This window comes from Halichoerus grypus, chromosome X (assembly GCF_964656455.1).
Source record: "Halichoerus grypus chromosome X, mHalGry1.hap1.1, whole genome shotgun sequence".
Taxonomy (NCBI): Eukaryota; Metazoa; Chordata; class Mammalia; order Carnivora; family Phocidae; genus Halichoerus; species Halichoerus grypus.
This window is the reverse complement of record NC_135727.1, coordinates 129,071,492-129,090,784: the sequence shown is the minus strand read 5'-3', so window position 1 is coordinate 129,090,784 and position 19,293 is coordinate 129,071,492. Positions and strand designations below refer to the sequence as shown.

Here is a 19,293-nt window from a genome sequence, read left to right as displayed (position 1 = left end):
GGTTCTTTTTTATATTTTTCTCTTTGTTGAAGATCTCACTGAGATCGTCCATTCTTTTCTCAAGTACAGTAAGTATCTTTATAACCATTACTTTGAATTCTTTATCAGGCACATTCCTTTTGCTGATCTTCATTTCATTCAGCTCTTTTGCTGTGGTTTTGCCCTTTTCTTTCATTTGGACATAGTTCTCTGTGCTCATTTTGCTCTGCTTGTTTCTATGTATTAGGAATGTCAGCTCCATCTCCTCTTCTTGAAAATAGTGGCCTTATGAAGAAGAGACTCTGCGGTGCCCTGCAGTGCAATTTCTCCCTGTTCACCAGAACCAGGTGGTCCAGGGGCTTCTCCTATGTACGTTGTGTGCACCCTACTGCTGTGGTTCAGATGCGTTTCCATTCAGTCCACTTGTCTGCAATGGCCCTCTTTGCCTTTTGTGGGCAGGTTTTGGTCCCTGTGCTGTTAAGGGGCTTGAGGCCGCCTTGGGCTTGAGTTGGTCAGACCACCTGCCTGCCCTCCGCCCTTCTGCCAGGACTATAGGGCAGTCTCCCTGCATTGTCTTGAGACGTGTTCATTGGTGGGTGGTACCTTCAGTCAGATAACGTGTACCCTCAGTCCGTCTGCTGGGGCTGTAGTGACCTGGAACTACAGGGCTATCTGTGCTGCCCTCTGTGAGGTTTCTGTTGTGGGTGGGGCCAGCAGTCAGATTAGGTGTCTGCTGGCAGCCTGCTGCTGGGGCTGTAGTAGAACTGGTGTGTGTGGTTATCTTCCCCTCTATCCAGAGCGGGAGTCACTTTTGAGTGGTGCTGGCCCCTATCAGGGCTGCTTGCAGAATGAAATAAGTCAGGCACTGCTTTGGAGAGACTCCACCCTCGTTGGGGAGGGTTGCATGGGACAGATCTGCAGGAGAATGCAGGGGTGAGTTGCATGGTGTTAGCAAAATAGGCGCTGGTCCCTGGTCACTACTGGGGCTGCATGTAGGATGAGATCTGGCCAGAGCCAATTTGGAAGGACTTCTGCTGAATGGAGCAAGTTGGATGGATTGGATTCACAGGAGAACATGAAGGGTGGGGTGCTCAGTGTTAGCAAGCTAGGTGGACAGTGGGCTGGTTTATACACGTATCTGTGTGTTTACCTGGGGGTGTGGGAGCAGGGAGGAATAGCACCCACCAGCTGTTTCGTCTTAGAGAAGTCTCTTAAATGTTCCCTGCCCCTCAAGCACACATTCTGAGATGAGTAGTAAATCCTCCTTCCCATATACCCAGGCAATTTTTAGACTGCTTCTGCGCTGTTTCTCTGTGGGGTTGTTTGTTGTGCTCTTTAAGGGCAAGGACTCTTTCCTGTTGCCCTCTTGGCTCTCCCTGAAAGAAGCCTGCTGATTTTTAAAGTACCAGAGTGAAGCCCCACTGATTGTAACAACATGAAGTTAAGCCCCACTGGCTCTCAAAGGCAAATATCTGGGGACTCATTTTCCCAGTTCTGGTCCCCCATGACTGGTGGGCCTGGTGTGTGGTCTACCTCTCTCCCTTCTCTGTGCTTTTTGTGTCCCTCCTGTTTGTGGTTGTTCTTGCCAGAAGTCTTGTTTCAACAGAGTATCTGCCCCTCCTACCATTTTCAGTGTCACCTCCTCTCTACAATTAACGGTGGAGAGCCTGCTCTGCCAGAGTTTGGAGTGTTTTCTGAGTTACTCACACTGATGTGGCTGTCATTTAGGTGTATCTGTGGGATGAGGTGGATTTAGGATCTTCCACTCTGCCATCTTCCCAGGCTTCCCCACTGAATTATTTTAGCCAAATTATTTTCCATAATCGGGGGATACCACTGTCCTGAATTGAGAGCTAGGTTTTCCAGCATTCTGTTGTTAGGAAACATGATCTCAAGTGTTCACTGATTCTGAATATTATACAAAAGAACCATACTGTGTATGTCCTCTTTTGGTTTTTTAACATTACGTTTTCAAAGACTAACCCAGGATGATTTATACACATGCAGTTTATTTTTCTTTGCTGTAGCATTTCTTTGTTTTAGTATGACACACTTTTCAAGCATTCTGCTTTACTTTCACATATTTTTTTCTTTATGGAAGTGCAGTTGAACGCACGTTGTTACATTAGTTTTAGGTGTACATCATACTGAGTCAAGTTTGTATATTCTGTGCTCACCACAAGTCTAGCTACCTTCTAAAGTTGTCCTTTTATTCCCATGACTTACTCATTCCATAACTGGAAGCCTGTGCCTCCCACATCCCTCCACCCATTTTACCCAATTCCCATTCTCCTACACTTTGGCAACCACCAGTTCTCGGAATTTATGGGTCTGTTTCTCCTTTTTGTTCATTTATTTGTAAGATCCCACAAATAAGTGAAATCATCTGTGTGTCTTCTTTGGGAAAATGTCGGACTTATTTCACTTAGCATCATACCTTCTAGGTCCACCCATGTTATCGCAAACGGCAAGATCTCACCATTTTTGTGACTGAGCAATACTACATCCTACACACACACACACACACACACACACACACACACACACACCCCGCCATCTTATCCATTCATCTAATGATGGACATTGAAGTTGTTTCTGTATGGTGCCTATTGTAAATAATGCTGCAATAAACACAGGGGTGCATATATCTTTTCCAATCAGTGTTTTTGTTTTCTTTGGGGAAAATACCCAGTGGCAGAATTACTGGACCATATGGTATTTCTAACTTTTTGTTGAACTTTTTTTTTACAGTGGCCACCACATTTTACATTCCCACCAACAGGACATAAGGGTGCTTTTTTCTCCACACCCTTGCCAACAAATTTCTTTAGATACTAACCATTCTGACAGGTGTGAGGTGGTATCTCATGGTGGTTTTGATTTGCATTTCCCTGATGATTATAATGTTGAGAATCTTTTCAAGTGTCTGTTGGTGATCTATATGTCATCTTTGGAAAAATATCTATTCAAGCCCTGTGCCCATTTTTAATTAGCTTATTTGTTGTGGGGTTTTTTTGGCATTATGAGTTTTTTATATATTTTGGATATTAAGCCCTTATCAAATACATCATTTGAAAAATATCTTCTTCCATTCCTAGGTCACTTTTTCGTTTTGTTGATAGTTTCCTTTTGCTCTGCAAAAGTTTTTATTTTGGTGTAGTCCCCATAGCTTATTTTTGTTTTTTGCTCCCTTGCCTGAGGAAACCTATCTAATGTTTCTAACACTGATGTCAAAAAGATCACTGCCTTTGTTTTGTTCTAGAATTTTTATGGTTTCAGTTCTCACATTTAGGTCTTTAACCCATTTTGAGTTTATTTTGTGTATGGTGTAAGAAAGTGGTCCAGATTCATTCTTTTGCATGTTGCCAGCCAGTTATCCCAACACCATTTGTTGAAGAGACTGTCTTTTCCCCATTATATACTCTTGCCTCCTTTGTTATGGATTAATTGACCATAAAGGTGTGGGTTTATTTCTGGGCTCTCTATTCTGTTACATTGATCTCTGTGTCTGTTTTTGTACCAGTCCCATACTGTTTTGAGGACTATAGCTTTGAAGTATGTCTTGAGGTCTGGGATAGTGATATCTCCAGCTTGGTTCCTCTTTCTCAAGATTTCTTTGGCTAATATTTTCAGGATTATTTGTTCTAGTTTTCTAATAAATGCTACTGGTATTTTGATAGGGATTGCACTGAATCTGTGTATTGCCTTGTGCAACATTTTAATAATATTCTTCCAATCCATAAGCATGAAAAATCCTTTCCCTTGGTGTCATCTTCAATTTCTTTCATCTGTGTTTCAGTTTTCAGAGTACAGGTCTTTCGCCTCTTTGGGTACGTTTATTCTTAGTTATTTTATTTTTCTTGGTGCAGTCGTAAACAGGGCTGTTTTCTTATTTTCTCTTTCTCTACTTCATTATTAGTGTACAGAAATGTAACTGATTCCTGTTTATCAATTTTATATCCTGCAACTTTACTGAATTCATTTCTTATAGTTTTTTGGTGGAATCTCTATGGCTTTCTCTCTATAGTGTCATCTGTAAATAATGACAGTTTTATTGTTTCCTTACAAATATGGATGCCTTTCATTTATTGTCTGTTTGCTGTGGCCAGGACTTTCAGTAATATGTTGAATAAAAGTAGTGCAAGTTGACATCCTATTATGTTCTTGATCTTAGAGGAAAACTTTCCACCACTGACTATAATGTTAGCTTTGGGTTTATCCTACATGGCCTGTATAATATTGGGGTATATTCCCTCTGAACCCACTCTGTTGAAATGATCATATGGTTTTCATCCTTCATTTTGTTAATGTAGTGTATCATGGTGACTGATTTGCAAATACTGACCATCCTTCCATCCTCATAATAAATCCCACTTGATCCTGGCAAATGATCCTTTTCATGTATTGTTGAATGTGATTTACTAATATACTGTTGAGGATTTTTGCATCTACGTTCATCAGAGATATTGGCCTATAGTTTTCTTTTTTTTTTTTTTTAAGATTTTATTTATTTATGTGACACAGAGAGAGAGATAGCGAGAGCAGGAACACAAGCAGGGGGAGTGAGAGGGAGAAGCAGGCTGCCCGCTGAGCAGGGAGCCCAATGTGGGGCTCGATCCCAGCACCCTGGGATCATGACCTGAGCCGAAGGCAGATGCTTAACGACTGAGCCGCCCAGATGCCCCCTGGCCTATAGTTTTCTTGTACTCTCTGCCTGGTTTTGGTATTAAAGGTAACGCTGGCCTTGTAAAATGCATTTGGCAGCTGGTTCTATTTTTTTTTAGTATTTTAAGGAGAATAGGTATAACTCTTCTTTAAACATTTGGTAGAATTCATTTGTGAAGCCACCTGGTCCTGGAATTTTGTTTGGGGGATTTTTTATTGTCACTTTAATTTCATTCCTACTAATTAGTATTCAGATTTTCTATTTCTTCCTGATCCAGTTTTGGAAGACTATATGTTTCTAGGAGTATATCCATTTCTTTTAGGTTGTCCAATTTGTTGCCATATAATTTTTCATAGTAGTCTCTTCTAATACTTTATGATAGTGGTTACTTCTCTTCCATTTCTGATTTTATTTATCTGGATCCTCTCTTTTACTTGAGGAGTCAGTCTAAGGCTTTATCAGTTTTATCTCTGCAACGAACCAGCTCTTTGAGCTTTTCTATTGTTTTTTTTAGCCTCTATTTCATTTATTTCAGCTCTGATCTTTATTATCTTCTTTCTTCTACTAACTTTGGGCTTTGTCCTTTTTTTAGTGCTGCTCAATGGAAGGTTACATTGTCTTTGAGATTTTTCTTGTTTCTCGAGGTGGGCTTCTATCATTATAAATTTCCCTCTCAGAACTGCTTTTGCTGCATTGTAAAGATTTGAGTCATTTTTTTCATTTTCCTTTGTGTCCATTTATTTCATCTGATTTCTTCGCTAACCCACTGGTTATATAGTAGCATGTTCTTTAGCCTCCATGTATTTGGTTTTTTTCCACTATTTTTCTTATCATTGATTTCTACATTTATACTGTTGTGGTTAGAAAACATGTTTTATAGGATTTCAATTTTCTTAAATCTACAGAGACTTCTTTTGTGGCCTAACATGTGATCTATCCCAGAGAATGTTCCATGCGCACTTAGAAAGAATACGTATTCTACTGTTTTCTGGGTGTAATGTTCTGTATATATGTGTTAAGTCCATCTGGTCTAATGGGTCATTCAAGGACACTGTTTCCTTGTTGATTTTCTGTCTCGATGATCTATCTACTGATGTAAGTAGGGTGTGACAGTCCCTACTGTTGTTATATTATTGTCCATTTCTCCTTTTATGTCTTATAATTTTAAGTCAATTTTTTTCTGATGTAATTGTTGCTACCCGGCTTTTGTTTTCCATGTACATTTACATGGAATAACTTTTACCATCCCTTTACTGTCAGTCTGTCTGTATTTTTAGGTCTGAAGTGAGTCTTTTGTAAGCAGTGTATAGATGGGTTTTATATTTTTCTTATCCATTCAGTCACCCTATGTCTTTTATTAAAGTATTTATACCATTTAAATTACTACTTGTAGGTATGTACTTCTTCCTGCTTTGTTTTTGCTGGTTGTTTTTGTACTATTTCTGTTTCTTCTCTTCCTCTTTCCTTGTTATTTACCTTTATTTCCTCTTTCCTTATTTATTGATGACTTTCTTCAGTGTTATACTTGGCTTTCTTTCTATTTTTTTTGTGTATCTGCTATAGGTTTTGAGTTTGTGGTTACCATTTGGTTCTTATATAACACCTTTTATATACATACATATGTATGTATATGCATAGCAGTCTACATTAAGTTGATGGTCACTCAAGTTCAAACACACTGTAAAAGAACTTCATTTTTACTCTCCCTTCTACATTCTATGTATATGTTGTCCTACATCTTTTCATTTCTAGTCTACTTAACAAATGTTTAGTTCTAGTCTACTTAATAATTGATTTTACTACTTTTGTGTGAAGCTATTATGAAGGTTAAAATACAAGTGATTGCTATTATACCTTTACTGTATGTTTGGTTTTACACACGAAAATTTTCCTTTCATAATTTTCTTCTAGTTATAGCCTTTTCCAGTTAATATCCACCCTTAGCATTTGTTGTAATGCTATTTAGTGTTAATGAACTCCTTTAACTTTTGTTTGGGAAACTCTTACTTTCTCCTTCAATTCTGAATGATAACCTTGTTGGATAGAGTATTCTTGGTTGGGGACTTGACTATATCATGCACTCCCTCCCGGCCTGCAAAGTTTCTGCTGAAAAATTAGCTGATAATCTTACAAGGTTTCCCTTGCATATAGCCAGTTGCTTCTTTCTTGCTGCTTTGAAAATTCTCTATCTTTAATCGTTGACATTATTATGTGTCCTGCTGTGGGTCTCCTTGGGTTCATATTTTTTTTTTTTTTTTTGGAACTCTGCGCTTCCCGAACGTGGATATCCTTCCCCAGATTTGGGTAGTTTTCAGCTATTATTTCTTCAAATTGAGATCCCTGTAATATGAATGTTTCTTTGCTTGATGTTCAAGAGATCCCATAATCTATCTTCATTTGATAATTTTTTTTTTCTGTTCAGCTGAGGTGCTTCACATTACTCTCTCTTCCAGATCACTGACCCATTCTTCTCATCATCTAATCTGTTGATTCCCTCTATCTTCATTGTATTTTTCTTTTTAGTTATCATATTTTCAGCTCTGATTAGTTCTTTTTTATATTTTCTATGTTTGTTCAAGTTCTCATTAAGCTCATCCAATCTTCTCTCCAGTGGGTGAGCACACTGTAATCATTACTTTAAACTCTCTATCAGACATATTGCTTATCTGTTTTAGTCCTTTTTCTGAGGTTTTGTCTTGTTCTTTCATTTGGACCATATTCCTCTATCTCCTCATTTTGCTTGATTTTGTGTCTGTGGATTAGTTGGAATAGCTCCTTCTCCTAAGCCTGAAGAAATGTCCTTGTGTATGTTCATCCCCTGTTAGAGTATGTGTGCCTGGTGACTTTTGCTGGCTGGAGCTGGCATGGGCTGTGGGTCCTACAACACTCTGTGCTAGGACAACTTTGATATGGAGATAGTGTAGGTGCAGGGCAATCCTAGGGCTCTCCACACACACAGGATTTCCTGATAGGACAACTAAAGCTGAAGTGAGTGCAAGCCAGGGCATCCCAGGTCTCTCTGTGCAGAGGACATCTTGGCAGGAAAGCTGAAGCTGAAGAGGGTGCAAGCTGGGAATCTGAGGGGCCCTGCACAGGAGATGCCCTGGCAGGGCAGCTGGGGCTACGGCAGGTATGAGGCAGGGAGGGCATCTTGGAATACTCCACACAGGATGTGCCCTGGTGGGGCAGCTGGAGCCAAAGTTGTGCAGGTGTGGAGTGTTCCGTGGTGCTTTGTACCTATGTCACCTTGGTGAGACAGCTGAAGCTGTAGTGAGCACTGACAGGGGGAGTTCTGGTGTGCACCGTCCTGTGGTCACCTTGGTGGGATGGCTGGAGCTAGCGCAGAATATGGGCACGGGTCTCACTGAGGTGACAGGCTGGATAGGGATGCCTGGAACATCCTCTTGTCCACACTAGGAAGGTGGGGGTGGGGAACCTAATCTGTGGTGCTTGCAAACCCCCCTGACCTGGAAAGAGCTCCAGCAGCTGTCCCACTGTTGGTAAAAGAGCCAGCCCTAGAACCTCGCCAAAGGAGTTGCTCGTTTACACCATGGCTTTCCTTCTGGGCCCCAGATGAATCTGCTCATGGTCCCTGCATCCTGTCCCTCCCTACTACAGTTTACAACACCGGGGTGGGGGTACCCTTCATTACCGTGTCTCTGTCTCCCTTGCCACTCGTTGTGATCTGTTATTGTGCAGAAGCTGTTCAGGCAGCTCTCAGGTCTTCTTTAGGGGGAACTGCTCAATAATAAATAGGTATGGATCTGGTGTGTCCACGAGGAGTTGAGGTCAGGGTCTTCCTACAGCACCATCTTGCACCAGGACTATCTATATCACTTTTGCTAGATGTATGTGTGTTCCAGGATTTTGCTCTTAGAAAAGCTGCTATAAATTTCCCTTTAGGTACTTCAGGGTCTCCATATCCCTGAGATAGCTATGCTATATGCATTCAAGCAGAACTGTGGGTTTGTGAGTAATTCTTAACACTAGATTTTCTGCAGTAACCCCAAACTGTATTCTGAAAGCATGATGACAATTCATAATCCAAGCAAACGTGGGCAGAGTTTACAGTGACTCACAGCCTGACCTTTACTCGCTATTTTAAGTACACTGTTTTGGCCAACTTTACGGGTAAGAAAGGATGTCTCTTTAAATTGTTAATTAAATTTTTATTTTACTTATAGCTCATATTTTATGCTTTAACTTAAAAACCTTTCATGTTTGAGTTCTAAATAATTATCTCTGAGCTACCCCATTTCTAATTTTGCCCATTTATATACTGCAGTGTGTGCATGTGTATATTATATGTTTTTATATTTGCTGGTTAAATAGATTGAAAATTCTCTGAAATAGATTCTTCATTTAACTACCTTTAGCATAGAATGGAGAGAACTCTTTAGTTGAATGAAACTTATCTTTCGTTTTAGTTTTTGATGCATTTCATAATCCTGTCTCAAAAGTTCAAGAGTTTTTATATTTGTCCTTAAATTCTTAAGCCTGTAACTATCTTTAACTGGTTCATGAGTTTACAAGTATAATTTGCACACAGTCTGTTCAAGCACAAATGTGAATTTTATTGAGTCAGTGGGTTAATTAGGAGAGAACTAGCATCCTTATTTACGGAGTTTTATATATATTATGACAAGGAAATAGCTTTGATGTTGCCACTATAAACTACATGCTTGTTCACATTTTCTAAATGATTATTACCATTTCACGGAAAGAAATTGACTTTTGTAAGTTGATATTGTACCCACTGGGTCTTTGACCAGCTATCTGTAGAATCCTGTAGGTTTGCTGTGTAGTATCACATCACTGATAGGACAATTTTCCCTCTAGTCAATTCATAAAACTTATTTTTCCTTTTCTAACCAGCAGAATATAGAGCAGAGGCGATGACAGAAGGAATCGGGATTTCTCCCTTTCTAAGTATCATAGGTATATTATTTGCTGCTGGTTTTCCCACTGCTCCTTTCCCTTGTTAAGAAAGCGCCTTGGAATTCCAGTTTCCTGGGAGGATCTGTTCATGAACATCTGTAGAATTTTATTGATTTTTTGCCATTTACTGATAAAAGCATCAATTCAGATGACCATTTATTAACGAGGGAGAATTATATAAAATATTCTAGCATTTGAGGATATTATGCTTTCCTACAGTGAACCCTAATTGACCATAATGCATATTTTATGCAATCAATCTTTGTGTATGTTAATTGTACATCTATGCTGATAAGTGAGATTAGAATAAGCCAGAATAAGCTATTCGGCCACACTCTTTCTGAGTGATCCTGAATTTCACAAACGATATCTCAACCCAGCACTGCAAACTCTCACAACACACAGCTGGGGCAGATATTAAATGTAATTGAAATTCTAAGCTGGTGTCAGAATAAATCATTTCTAAGGTTTCCCCTTAAGTTGCTCTGATTCTTGATACATTTTTAAAATCAGTGTACTCAGGTTTATTATTGTCATCATGACTGAATTTGTACGTTTTGTAAAATAATCCATTTTGAGACCAAACATTTAACAGTGCAGGTTGGTTTATTTCAATTATACTTCAAAGAACACTTTATAATACTTGCTTAAGGAATCATTACGTAGGGAGACTGTTGATCAATGTTCAGCTGACCTTATATGATTTTCTATTAAAAAAAAAAACTATTGGTGCTTTGGTTTACCTTTATTTCAGTGATGACCTCTCAAAGATTTAACAGGTGTTGTTCTAATTATTACAGTCAGATCCAGGGATGGGTCAGTCAGTAAAGGTGAAAATTTTGTTTATCTTTTAGTGATTAGGGCAGTTTTAGGCACAGAATATAGAATGCAGACTATGTAAAATCTTCTTGAACTGAATTCAACAGAAAACTTTTGTGTGTGTGATTTGATACTGAACTCTGGGTGTTTCCCAATTATGGAGGCCCTGTGATTGTGGGTTATGAATTATACCCCAGATAGTTAATACTGTCTTATTTCCATCAGCCAGGAGAATATACAAAGGTTAATAAATAGCTCTTTGTAACAGCTCTACATAGAGAGAAAAGGGACATTTCAATCTCAAAATAGTCTTCTTTATTGCACTCTACATTCTTCCATTTTTTGTCCTGTGTGTGGGTATAGCTTTTCTCACTCTGAAGGTTCCGGGGACCAACGTAATTCTTATGACTCACTGCTCACATGGAGTAAACCGTGTCATTTAATTAAAGAAACGACTAATACTGATGGGAAATGCATTGAGATGTAGAGAAGAAAACATGAAAATCTAGCTCTAAATTATAGAATTAACGGTCTACACCTACTTCACCATCCATGTAAACGTGCCAAAGCCCTGATGAATGTCACATACTGAAGTTACGTTTGGTGGAGTGAGTCAGAAACTTTACATTAAGCTTTCATTGATGTACAAAGCCTCTATACATCTACATAAACATTCAAATGATGTTTACATGTATTGTAAATAGATTTGCCTCACATAATTTGGTGATTCCGGTTCACTGTGAAGTCACAAGAGCGCTTTGTTTCTTTATGTCAGATGGTTAAATGGTTTGAAACGTGTTCTTGTTCTCAACTGCTAGGCAACTTTTCATGGTAAAAACAAACCTGAAACAGTAGTCTTATGAAATAGCCCGATATGGGGTGCCTGGGTGGCTCAGTGGGTTAAGCGTCTGCCTTTGCCTCAGGTCATGATCCCAGGGTCCCAGCATCGAGTCCCACGTTGGGCTCACTGCTCAGTGGGGAGCCTACTTCTTCCTCTCCCTCTACTCCTCCCCCTGCTCATGCTCTCTCAAATGAACAAATAAAAAAAAATCTAAAAAAAAAATTAATAGCCCAATACAAAACCCTGGGGTACTGTCTCAAGTCCTTAATGTCACCCCTAAGATTTTTTTAACATAGTAAAGGTAAACATCACTGGGTCTCAGCTTCCTCAATCATTAAGTAGACAAAATTACCAAAGTACAGAGTTGTTTTAAGATTTAAAAAAAGCGTAACTGTTCTTTGTAAACAGATGTGAATTATGAATTTCACTTTGGATAGATCAGTTTATTACTTCAGCCACATGAACTTTAGATGATGAATAAAGATTGAGACAAGTATTTCCAATAGTAGTGAATCTGTGCAATTCTTAAAAATGTAGAACGCACTCCAGTCGACGCTTGAACAGCACAGGTCCCCTTATACACGGATGTTTTTCAATAACTAGAGTACCGTAAGTGTATTTTCTCAACATCCCTTCCCTAGCTTATTTTAACAGCACAGTATATAATACATATAAAATACAAAATCTGTTCATTGAAAATTATTGGTAAGGCTTTTCAACAGGAGGCTGTTACAAGTGTGTGCTTTATAGATAGGTGAAACTCTATATATGGAAGTACAGCTAACACAGATTAGTTTCAGGTGTGAAACATAGTGATTCCACAAGTCTGTATGTTATACCATGGTCACCACCGGTGTACCTACCATCTGCCACATACAATGCTCACTAACTCTATTCCCTATACTGTACCTTTTTTTTTTTTTCCAAGATTTTATTTATTTGAGAGAGAGAGAGGGAGAGTGAGAAGCAGACTCCCCACTGAGCAGGGAGCCCAACACGGGGCTCCATCCCAGGACCCCGGGATCATGACCTGAGCCAAAGGCAGATGCTTAACCAATTGAGCCACCCAGGGGCCTCTGTGCTGTATCTTGTATTTTGTGACTTCCTCATTTCATAACTGGAAGCCTGTGTCACTTACCCCCTAGCACCTCCCCTCTGGCAACCATCAGGTCTCTGTATTTACAGGTCTATCTCCGCCTTTTGCTTATACATTTGTTTTGGTTTTTAGTTTCAGTGAAATCACAGGGTATTTGTCTTTCTCATTTCACTTACCATTGTACTGTCTAGGCTCATGGAGATCATAGCAAAGAGCAAGATCTCTCTTTCTTTATGCTTGAGTAATGTTCCATTATGACTGTGTATCAGTCTATATCCATTCATCTATGGATGAACACTTGGATTGTTTCCATAATTTGGTGATTATAAATATTGCTATAATCAGCACAGAGGTGACTATATCTTCTTAAATTAGTGCTTTTGTCTTCATTCCATAAATACCCAATAGTGGAATTACTAGGTCATATGGTATTTCCATTTTTAACTTTTTGAGGGAACGCTATACTGTTTTCCAGAGTGGCTGCATCAGTTTGCATGCCCACCAACAGTGTAAGAGGGTTCCCCTTTCTCCACATCCTCGCCAACATCTGTTGTTTCTTGTGCTGTTGATTTTAGCCATTCTGACAGCTGTGACATGATCTCTCTTTGTGGTTTTCATTTGCATATCCCTGATGATAAATGTTGAGCATCTTTTCCGGATGGCCATCTGTATATTTTCTTTGGAGAAATGTCTATTCAAGTCCTCTGATCATTTTTAATTGGATCTTTTCTGGTGTTGAGTTGTATGAATGTATATATTTTGAATATTAACCCCTTATCAGGTATATCATTTATAAATATCTTCTCCCATTCAGTAGCTTGCCTTTTGGTTTTTTTGATGGTTTCCTTTGTTGTGCAAAAGCTTTTTATTTTGGTGTAGTCCCAAGAGTTTATTTTTCCTTTTGTTTGCCTTGACTAAGGGACATATCTAGAAAATGTAGCTACAGCCAATTTCAGAGAACTTACTGCCTGTGCTCTTTTAGGATTTTTATGATTTCAGGTCTCACATTTAGGTCTTTAATTCATTTTGAGTTTGTGTATGTTGTAAGAAAGTGGTCCAGTTTTATTCTTTTGCATGTTGCTGGCCAGTTTTCCCAGCACCATTTGCTGAGGAAACTTTTCTCCATTGCATATTCTTGCCTCCTTTGTCACAGATTAATGGGCTGTATAAGCATGGGTTTATATCTGGACTCTATTCTGTTCCATTGATCTATAGGTCTATTTTTGTACCAGTACCATACTGTTTTGATTATTATAGCTTTCTAGTGCATCTTGAAATCTGGGAGTGGCACATGTGCAGCTTTGTACTTTCTCAAGATCGCTTCGGTCATTTGGGGTCTTTTGTGGTTCCATACAAATTTTATGATTACTTCTATGAAAAATGCTGTTGGTTTTGATAGGGAATACACTGAATCTAGATTGCTTTGGGTAGTACAGACATTTTAATGCTTCCAATCCATGAACATGGAATGTCTTTCCATTTGTGTCATCTTCAATTGCTTTCATCAGTGTCTTATACTTTTCAGAGTACAGGTCTTTTCACCTCCTTGGTTTATTTCTAAGCATTTTATTCTCATGCAATTGTAAATTTCTCTTTCTGTACCTCATTATTACTATCTAGAAACACAACCAATTTCTGTATATTTATTCTAATAGTTTTTTGGTGGGGTATCTAGGATTCCCTATGGATAGTATATCATCTGTAAATAGTGACAGTATAAATTCTTCAGACAAGAATTCCTTGTCTGACTCCTGGGGCTAGGACTTCCAGTACTATATTAAATAAAAGTGGTGAGAGTGGACATCCTTGTCTTGTTCCTGATCTTAAAGGAAAAACTCTGATTTCGCCACTGAGTACATGATATTACCTTTGGATCTGTCACATGGCCTTTATTATGTTGAGGTATGTTCCTTCTAAACCACTTAGTTTTTATCATGAACAAATGCTGAATTTTGTCAAATGCTTTTTGGATCTGTTGAGAAAATCATATGATTTTTATCCTTCATTTTGTTTATTGAACCATCTTGCATCCCTGGAATAAATCCCATTTGATTATGGTGAATGATTCTTTTAATGTACTAAATGTGGTTTGCCAGTATTTTGTTGAAGATTTTTGCATCTATGTTCATCAGGGATATTGGCCTGTTGTTTTCTTTCTTTGTAGTGTCCTTGTCTAGATTTGCTATCAGGGTAGGCTTGTGGATGTAGAATGTGTCTGGAAGTTTTCCTTCTTCTTCTTTAAACATTTGGTAGAATTCACCTGTGAAGCCATGGGGTCCTGGACTTTTGTTTGGGAATTTTCTGATTACTGATGTAATCAGTATGTTCAGATTTTCTATATTTTCCTGATTTGGTTTCAGAAGGTTGTATGTTTCTAGGAATGTATCCATTTCTTCTAGGCTGTCCAATTTGTTGGCATATAATTTTTCCTAGGAGTCTCTTACAATCCTCTGAATGTCTATGGTAGTAGTTGTTACTGCTCTTTCATTTCTGATTTTATTTGGATCTTCTCTTTCTTGCTGGGTTTGGCTAATGGTTTATCAATTTCATCTTTTCAACGAATCAGCTCTTGTTTCATTCATCTTTTCTTTTCTTTTTTTTTTTTTTTTTAAGTGTCTGTCCCTGCTCTGATCTTTCATTTCCTTCTACTAAACTTGGGTGTTGTTTGTACTCCTTAACTCTGCCCCTAATCCCTGCACTGTTCAAAGGCCAACTGCACTTATTTACTACCATACAAGTTAATACAGACAAGAGAGGCTCCCTTGTATAAAGACAGGATCACTGGACTCTGAGTCACCCTGCCTTTATGATCTGCTCTAAATTAGTAAGCGAGGACCAGCTGTTATGGGAAGGGAAACTTAGACTACATGCCTCACATTTGCGGACCTCATTGATGATATATTAAAATGCTTGCAATGAATTGTCTTTTCCTGTGCAGAATTTATATTTTTTCAGAGCCCCACAGGGGTACAAAGCCATTTTCAAGAGGAGTTTTCAGAAAGAAAAGGAATAACTAAGACCCATTTAGGTAAATGAAATTTAAAAAGTAGGAAGAATACATCTCACACTTCAACATATCCAGGTAAATTTTCTGGACACCACACAAAAAAGCCTATACATTCTAGGAGTATTCACACAGAAATAAGAATATACAAAACTCTTAAACTATTAAACATTAGTTATAATGAGAATCAGTTGAGACAGAGCTTGTGATTTAAATCTATTTTTTAAAAAGACAGTGGAAGTTCAATAGCTAGAATTATATAAGAAGCTAGACACTCCTGGAAGGTGTCAGAAAACACTTAGCTCTACCAACTCTATTATCCCCACTGTTTACATCTCAAGGATATACATGGACAAGAAGTTAGTCTAATAGTTATGGAATATAGGGAAATAGAAGTGCTTCACAAGGAGTGATGAAGAACAAATCTTATAATGTTAAACTAAATGTGTGAGGATAGAATGAGTGGGACTTCCATAAAGGCTGGAGAGGTAAATATGAGAAAGGGTACTCACACGTACACCTTCCAAGTCCAGATTAAGAGAGGTGAATGCAAACCAAATAGAAATGATGAATCGCAGAGAATGAACACAAAATAACAAAAAAAAAATACATAGTCTAAGATTGGGTATTCTCTATAAGAAGACAGATTTCCATAGTTGTTAAAATTTAAATCAGGCTCCTCTTGAACCTAGGCAACAATGCTGTTCCCTGCATAGCAATCAGTTTTGAGAGGAAGGCTCTGCATTTTTTTCCATCATGGGAGAGAAGGTAGACTATAAGAGAAACAGCCCAAGCTTCTGGAACACGCTTTCCATTTGTACCATAGATGGGACTGGCTTTCTGCCTTCTCATTGAGTGCAGGAAGAGGCTGTGCTTGCAAACAGAAGACTCAGAAGAGTTAAGATTACCCTAAAGCAAAATTATTAGGAAAATGCCAAACAATGTTATGGATGTAAGTGCAAATTTCAATTATATGCTGTTGAGAAAAGAAATCCCCCAACAGCCTTTGAGTGAAGAGATGATCCAAGAGATGGTGCTTACCTGGGCTCTGCCAGGATAGTCCTATTGTTTCCCCGTCCCTCTTACAGTTGTTGTTGGTGGTCTCTGGGTTCCTGGACACAGAGTAAGATGCACTGCATCTTCACAAGGCTGTCACCTGCCAAAGCACCAAGTGGGAGCTTTGCTCCGTGACTTTGAGTCATTGCCAGGCACCAAAGGTTTGAAGATGGCAATGACGCAGGCACAGACCTCTTTAAATAAATGGATGGTGGGAGTTCAATGGTAAAACATCACAGAAAGTAATGAAGGGGAGCCTAAAAATATTCCGAATGCATACATCGTTGACTCAATTTTATTGAACCCAAACCAGTAACAATGTGTGTATATCCACGCATGAACAGAGATGTATACAGCTTATCTCTATTCATGTATCGTACTTTTTCCATCTATTCATCCCCCCACTATCCACACACACACATCGGAGATGCAGCATATCCAGAGATTAAGGATTTTCAGGTGAAAGGGAAGAGGCAGAAGTTCGATGCCTTTTTCCTAGAAGGACCCTCCCAGGACTTCCCACCACACCTGTTTAAACATAACTGGGTGACAGAGCTGCAAGTCAGGGAAGACTGAGTGTTTGCAATAGTTTCTTTCAGAAAGGAAGTGAAAATGGCTGGAGACTAGATTTAGCACAGTCCTTCCAGGGTGCCTGCCAAACATACTAGTTTAGCTTATATAATTTTAGTTGCATGGTTTCATCCAATATATTCTCAAGTATTATTATTTTTGGTTGCATTTTTTTTATTGTACAGAAATGCAGCCCTATGACTTTACTGGAAGTTCTAGAACATAAATTCAGTAGAGGAAGAATAAAGGAAAGTATTGCCTTTTTCAGCCTAAGTCTAGGCTACATATTACAGGACAATTTTCAGTAATTTTACTCATTTTCTGAAAGAAGCCTAAGACAAACTACCACATGCCTTGGTTATCCATCCATTATTTCATGGTATAAAGATCATTTTCCTTTAAAGATAAAATGATTGTAATTCTGAGACATGATGGAAAAACTCAGATAAAACCTATTTTCATGAGCAAGGAAAATCAAAACATATAGCCTAAATAATTCATTTTTCTAAAGTAGCTTGATATTTTAGATCAATAAAATTATGCCAACATCTTGATACGTGAAAGCTGAAAATACACTGTGAATTTAATGCATTGTTTCAAAAACCCCATACTTAAAGAATTGTGCCTTGGTCATATTTTTTTTTTTCCATACTAAGTGATTGCTTTCACATACATCCCAGCCATGTCGATGACTGCCTGTGTATGTTTTCCACACCCATCTTCAAACCTCAACTGCCAAGATTTAAGTGCATTGAGAATCATAGGAACTACTACTCCCCTGTATTTGAAGGAGATTTTCCACCCTCCCTAATTTATTTTTGGAGAATTATTTGAATGGAAGAATTATGTTAGGGAAAGAATACAGCTTCATGGACACCATATACTAGGTGATCACTGATTACGAACTTTCACATCTTGTTTGGAAAAGAGGGTGCCAGAAACTGGTGACCACAACTGCCATTTCAAACATTTTTGTCCTGGTTGTCCCACCTATGTATGGTTTGGCAACTTAGCAGACCATCCTTGAGCAACTGTAGTCTTGACATTTAGATGACTCAGTTGTTAGGATTCCAACAAAACTTTAAAATCCTCATCCCCTGAATGGCTGACATCAAAATACTGCAAAACTTCTAGCCAACTCTAGAAACGAACAGTGGTGACTTTCACCAGAATTTCCTCATTATCCTGGAAAGTGATTAACATCCTTCCTCATGGGACTTAATACTCAGATACCCCCTTTTCTACCTAGGACAAAGGCCACATAGAGACCCTCCAAATTCCCAATGTCTCAAATGATTAACTGAATTGTTTTCCCCCCACTCATCAATGGAAACAAAATGCTTGTTAAACTTTGGTAAAAAGTCTTTGTCCTTCCCGTAGTCATGAACTCTGGCCCATCATCAGTCTGAGCTAGCACACCCCACCTCTTTAACTGTCCAGCCCGAAGAATAAGCTGTTATCAGTATAAAGCATCCTCTGATCTACTTGTTGGATCGGTCACCATTACATCCCACACCTCCCCACCCAGTTAACTCCTCCCTATAAAAGAAAAATTCCTTCCTGCCCAACCTCTGAGATGCATGCAGATGTCAAGGGGAGAAAGGCTGTTGCAGTAGGTAGAACATTAACCCTATCTCAACAGAGTCCCCCTCCCCTTTCAATCACCCCCCAGGAAATAGTTCATCTCCTTCTCCAATATGGCTCCCCCATGCCAGCTCTTGGCCTATGTCTTTCGTTCATACACCATCTTGGGGATGGACCATTTATAAGATATAGTAGTTAAAGCTCTGCACCACTCTTTTAGCTGCATTATAATTCTCCCCTGATAATCGAGCCATCTTCTTTGGCTTAAGATGGACTTAGAAGGACCTGGTTTACCCTTCTGACTGAAACAACTAAAGCAACAAAGCAGACAAAATACACCAGAGCCTGGATTTCAAGACCTAACTAGACAATCCAATGACACAGACAACTTCTGAGCACTGGGTATAACTGGTAAGAAGATAAAACTGTTAACGAAAAACCTCATGATCAGAAAACAGTAAACATTGAGTTTTTTTAGGTCAGAACAAAAACAATGAAAGAAGTTACTCCAAGAATGGAGAGAAGCAAAAGGGGATTGAGTGCACAATCAGCTTGTGTGAGGACACATGAAAAAGTAAACAATGCTCAAAGCTCTCAGGAAAGAAAATGAATTTTCCCAAGTACAGATACATTATTTTCCAAGAAAAAATAAAGCTCAACCTACATTAAACATATCTTTATATACAAATATCACAATTATTAATTTATATATAAATTATATTAAGATATGTTTACTGTTT

The 19,293-nt window shown here is 38.6% G+C and overlaps 1 long non-coding RNA gene across 1 annotated transcript in view; it reads right to left on the bottom strand.

The window, feature by feature from the left end:
• Positions 1-16,473, bottom strand: part of LOC144380578 (uncharacterized) — a 533,150-nt gene extending 516,677 nt beyond the window's left edge. Inside the window, exon 1 of the long non-coding RNA XR_013444781.1 lies at positions 16,385-16,473. This is a non-coding gene — a long non-coding RNA (uncharacterized LOC144380578). The remainder of the gene's footprint in view (positions 1-16,384) is intronic.
• Positions 16,474-19,293: the final 2,820 nt, after the last annotated feature.